General features: G+C 46.4%; 1 non-coding gene across 1 annotated transcript; it reads right to left on the bottom strand.

The window, feature by feature from the left end:
* Window positions 1–350: 350 nt before the first annotated feature.
* Window positions 351–422, bottom strand: TRNAA-AGC. The gene has a single exon. It is a non-coding gene; the product is annotated as a tRNA-Ala (tRNA).
* Between the last annotated feature and the right edge of the window lie 5,224 nt (window positions 423–5,646).

Below are 5,646 nucleotides of genomic sequence, written 5' to 3'. Positions count from 1 at the left end.
TTGTAACCAATGTGATTGGGCTTGTTGATTTGGTGCCTTGTTTGTTTCTCGGGTTTTGGAATTCTGAGCCAGTCTGTGCTTCCCCAGCCTCTTTCATTTTGTCTTTCGTCTCCTGACACAACCACCCAGGATGGTGTCAAAGCCTTAGAGCAGAAATGAATCAATATTAAAAGCAAAATAGAGCTTGTTTTCCTTCGTTTCCATGTGAATTCGAAGAATTGATAGAGAATGGAAGTGCCACAAAACAAAAAACAAAACAAAATTGAGGCGAGTCATAGACATGACAGACATGGTTTTGCAAACAATGCCACAAGCAGGAGAGTAAAAAAGAAAAAAGAAAAAAAAAACCCTGGAGGTGCCGGGGATTGAACCCGGGGCCTCGTGCATGCTAAGCACGCGCTCTACCACTGAGCTACACCCCCCCATACTCGTCTTGTGCCAAAATATTTCTATGGCCTGTTCCTATTTTCGGGATGGCTAATAAGCTTTACTTCTTATTCGCTTTACTGCGTATTGTTTCCTGGCTACCTGAGAGAAGGAAAACTGAATATTATATCGAAAGTCCTGTGCTGGGCCTGGGATCTCCCACTGCAGGTCACTCTCTCGGACGCCAGCTCGACAGCCACCTGTCGGGGTTCCTAAGGGAGCCGTTCTGCCTGGCTGCCCCCACAGAAAGGTCTGTGATGGAGGGATCTCTGCCTTGAAAGGTTGCCAGGAAACCGCGAGCACAATGCAGGAAGATAAAAAGAAAGCCCTAAACTCCGCCGTGGGAATTTAGGTCCAAGTGGGAGAGAAGACAGGAGGCGAATTGCAGACCGGCTTGGACCGGTCGTAGTTACTGCCCCCGCAGGTTCCGGCGCACAGCCTCGAGGTGGAGAACCTGCGCACGCTGAGTTTCGCCGGCTCTGAGGCTCGGGTGGTGAGTCGCCGAGATGCGTACTGGCAAGAGAAAGGAGCGAGAAGGACGCACCTGCGTTTATGGCGCCACCTCGCGGGGGGAATCCTCCACGGAATAAAAAGTATGCAGAAGCAAGGCGCTTTATGACTGCCTAAACCCTTCGTGCTCCTGGAGAGTTCTTAGACCTCTCCACTCCTTGGCACAACTGACCTCTCCACTCTTTGGCACACCGGCAGGCGCTTTCTGCCGTTCGCCAAACCTTGGTACGACAGTCAATCCAGAAATGAGCTTCTGGAGCAAATCCTAAATCCCTTTCTGTTTTCTTCTGATTCGCTGTCACCTTTAAGGGACCTGTTTCTCCTTGGAAACCTGAAAACAACATCTAGCCTATATTACCTCCCCAGGTCCAGGGCTGGCCCTCCCGACCAGTAGAGCCAGTTGGACTGTGCGCCTAGAGGTGGACAGACCGGGGAAACGACATACTGTATACGTACAATGCATGGGCCACAGGCGACCCTATGACCCAGAGATTAAAGAGACTTAGACTAAGTCTTTTTACTGGGTTCAGGTCACACTACTGCCAAAACACGGCACTTCGGCATTTGAGAAAACAACAGAAGCAGAAACGTCTCTTTCTCGGGGCGGGCAGTGAAGCGGACCATGAAAGCTAGCTGAGCTGCTCATTAAAGTAGGTGATAAGACTGTCATTTCAGAGGGGAGGAAATGTACCTGGAGGAAAGAAATGAAAACACAGAGATGCCAAGGGGAATCTGAATAAATAGGCTTTGCTAAGTTCATCCCAGTTTATAACCATTAGATCATACCCCCTTTTGTCCAATTATACTTCTATGGGACTATCCACTTCTTCATCAAACCTAAGCATAAAAATATAGAAAGTCCTTGCTTATTGTCAGCTGGTTCTTGGAAACTATTACTTTAAGCAAAACAAGACCAATTTTACCATAGACTAGACTAATTGATACAACAAGAGTTCTATAGCAAATTTCAGGTCACAAAAACACCAAATTTATAAATAAAGACTCTAAACATTTCTAATATTAAATATTGAAATAAATGTGAGCTACACATAAAGTTAAGATTAATAGAAACAAATAATATAATTATTGACCTATTTTTGGTGAATCAGTGACTGCAGTTCTAGAGGTGGTGGGTTAGATCAAGGAATAAATGTTTGCAAAACATCAATTGTAGGGGGCAATTCCTACCAACACACAGTTCAAAAACAAGAATATGGCAGCTGGCTGATTGCTTTAGCACCATATCGTTTACTATAATGCATTTGTAGGATTGTGGTATGCTTCCTGAATTTTGATTTTACAGTAACTTGTATTCATTCATGTATTTTTCAACCTGCTTACACCAATTCAAGGTCCTGGGTGGCTGAAGCCTAATTCCACTCCTCAGGAGGGAACAGGTGGCCATTCCATCATAGGGCTGGCTCATACACACACACACACACACACACTCACTCACACGTATGCTCTCTCTCTCTCACTCAGACTGATTACGTAGATATGCTAATGAACCTAATGTGCGTATTTTTGGGATGTGGGAGGAAACTCACACAGACAGCGGCTTCCACGAGAAATAGATATTTTTCTCATCAATGTTATAACAAAATGATGTTGAATGAAACAACATTATTCAAGAGTCTGCTGTACACAGATTTTCCTATTTCTTCTTCATTTCTGAAGGCTCTTGTGTCAATAAAATTTATGTTTAATAGATTCATATGCACTCTTGTTGCCCAGGCTGGAGTGCAATGGTGCGATCTCAGCTCACTGCAGCCTCCACCTCCCGGGTTCAAGCGATTCTTCTGCCTCAGCCTCCCACTTCAGCCTCCCGAGTAGCTGGGATTACAGGCACAAGCCACCATGTCCCGCTAATTTTGGAATTTTAGTAGAGACAGCTGTTGGCCAGGCTGGTCTCGAACTCCTGACCTCAGGTGATCCACCTGCCTCGGCCTCCCAAAGTGCTGGGATTACAGGCGTGAGCCACCCTGTCCGGCCTGCTTTTTCCTTGTTAATCTATCTTTTGTTATGAAGTGTCAGCCATGAACCCGGCACTGGGTGGGAAAAGATGTTTTTCTGCCCTAGACCTTCCTATGAGTGCTTTTGGGACAACACTGCAGGAGTCCCCAAAGGTGAAAATTTACCCGGAAGAGTTAATAAAAACAAGTATCCCCAGGCCTTACCCCAGAGACTGAGATGCTGAGTGCTTTCAGAGTCTCCAGAAAAGGGCCCAGGAATCATTATGGGGTCACAGATGTCACAGCCAGATCATCTTCACATCTGTGGAATCTTGTGTTATTTAATATTTCCCAGTTGAATTTGATACTCAGGCAAGTTTGAAAACCACTGGGCCTGAAAATCTAGCCACAACAACAGAAACTGAAACTAGGATCTGGGGAAAGTTAGCAAGGGGAGGAGAAAGATTGGAAAGTATTATAAGAAAAACTTGGGACTGTAACGTTTCCCCCAAACTGGGAAGGTCCCAGAAGACCAAAGACAGTCCAGCTTAATAAGCAGGTGAGTTTAGTAGGACTTAGATACAGGGTACTCCTGGGTGCGGCAGGACAGCTCTAGAGATCCATGCTGCCTCCTGTCTTACCTGTTTTTCGGTTAATTTTCTGGCTTTTTGCCTATTGTGTTTGAGCAATGAGACTGTTTTTCTTGGGAGGTTCTCAGATACTCTCTGGGATGTTTGTTCTCAAGGACACCTGCTCCTCTGCTGGGCATCGTGGCCTTGGCTCACCACCAGGCCTTCAGGGTTCAGGGAGTAGACATACACTCTTAAGTAACATGGTAGGTGATCTGTCACACTACAATCCACCCTGCCCCCCAGCTCTTACATTCTTTCTGCCAATCTTGTGTGAGACTCCCTGTGTAGGGTGCAAGGAAAGAACCATACAGGTCTATAACGTATAGCCGTGGCTTGTGCATACAGGCCACATCTACAGTATACGTAGCAGCACAAAAAGCAGAAGCTAACTACAATTATAATGTCTATTAGCAAAACATAATTCTCATAACTAGGGAAATTGTGTAACCAATTTGAGAATGATTAAAAGAAACCTAATTATGTTATATCATGGATCTGAGTTGACAAATGGTTTAAAGTATCTATGACATTATTCTCTAAATCAGGGAAATAGGTGCAACAGGTAGCACCTAGAAAGGCACATTTTGGGTCTTTGTCACGTTGGCGATTGAGCCTCTAGGTGGAGGCAATCCCTAGTGAGCCTGGGTTGCATTATCAGTGCTATTGTACAAGTCACTCCAGTTCTGTCAGGAGAAAGGCCGAGTATTTTAAGGCATATCACTATTATTTGATAGGGAGAGGTATCTGACTGGTTGTTGACTGCTTCGGAAGTTGCAGCTCAGTCTAGAAAGACATTACTGGCTGCCGTGAGTAGCAGAAACAACCTATGGGCATAAACACAGGTGGTTAGTAGGAACCCTCACGGGCGTATTCACTCCTGGCAACATTATTATCATTGTGTTTTCTCCCATTGGCACTATTAGGGATGCCACTGTAGGCTTCAGGCCTGGATTACGAAACCACACGTGGCTTCTTTTCCTAGGAGCAGCCATAATAGCCAATTGATAAGTTTCCAGCCTTGCCCATGCTATCCATACTATAGTTACTCCAGCAGGTATGGGTGCTGCCATATGTTGATAAAGTAAGTCTCTTGGAACTCTATCAAGGAGCACAGCTGGGACCACTGCCTCTATGGTAGTTATCATGGCACCCTCCAGTACTATAAAACTAATCCAGTATGGAGGCACATTCCAGCTCAGCTTCAGGTCCCTGTAGCCATCACTGCCTGGCAGATCCACTGGTGTTCTCAGGAACCTGTGTCACCATCTGCCTCAGGAGCATGGCTCAGTGTCTTTGAGGTAACCCTGAGAATTTGTGGGACATGTCTTACAGGCCTTCCTTGCCAACCATTTATAAGGAGTGATGTCATGTGTGCTAGTGGGTGACTCATTTGAAGTTTGTATGGCTTTAGGGAGATTCTTAGTCCAGGAACTTAAAGAGCCATCCTGAAACAGTGCACACATTTGTGTCTTCAACAGCCCATTCTTTCTGTAAGTCCTGCCTCTGTTGGATTGCGGTGTTTTTTTTTTTTTTTTTTTTGAGACGGAGTCTCGCTCTGTCGCCTGGGCTGGAGTGCAGTGGCCGGATCGCCGGATCTCAGCTCACTGCAAGCTCCGCCTCCCGGGTTTACGCCATTCTCCTGCCTCAGCCTCCCGAGTAGCTGGGACTACAGGCGCCCGCCACCTCGCCCAGCTAGTTTTTTGTATTTTTTAGTAGAGACGGGGGTTTCACTGTGTTAGCCAGGATGGTCTCGATCTCCTGACCTCGTGATCCGCCCGTCTCGGCCTCCCAAAGTGCTGGGATTACAGGCTTGAGCCACCGCGCCCGGCCTGGATTGTGGTTTTAAGTGGAACTTCCAGTCTATGTTTTCTTCTTCTTCTTTTTTTTTTTTTTTTCCTGAGACAGAGTCTCGCTCTGTAGCCCAGGCTGGAATGCAGTGGTGCGATCTCAGCTCACTGCAACCTCTGCCTCGCGGGTTGAAGCAATTCTCCTACCTCAGCCTCCCAAGTAGCTGGGACTACAGGCGTGCACCACCACGCCTGGCTCATTTTTGTATTTTTAGTAATGATGGGGTTTCACCACGTTGGCCAGACTGCTCTCAAACTCCTGACTTCAAGTGATCCACC

Source organism: Piliocolobus tephrosceles, chromosome 5, assembly GCF_002776525.5.
Source record: "Piliocolobus tephrosceles isolate RC106 chromosome 5, ASM277652v3, whole genome shotgun sequence".
Lineage (NCBI taxonomy): Eukaryota > Metazoa > Chordata > Mammalia > Primates > Cercopithecidae > Piliocolobus > Piliocolobus tephrosceles.
The sequence above is the reverse complement of the archived record's forward strand: the minus strand, read 5'-3'. Positions and strand labels throughout refer to the sequence as shown.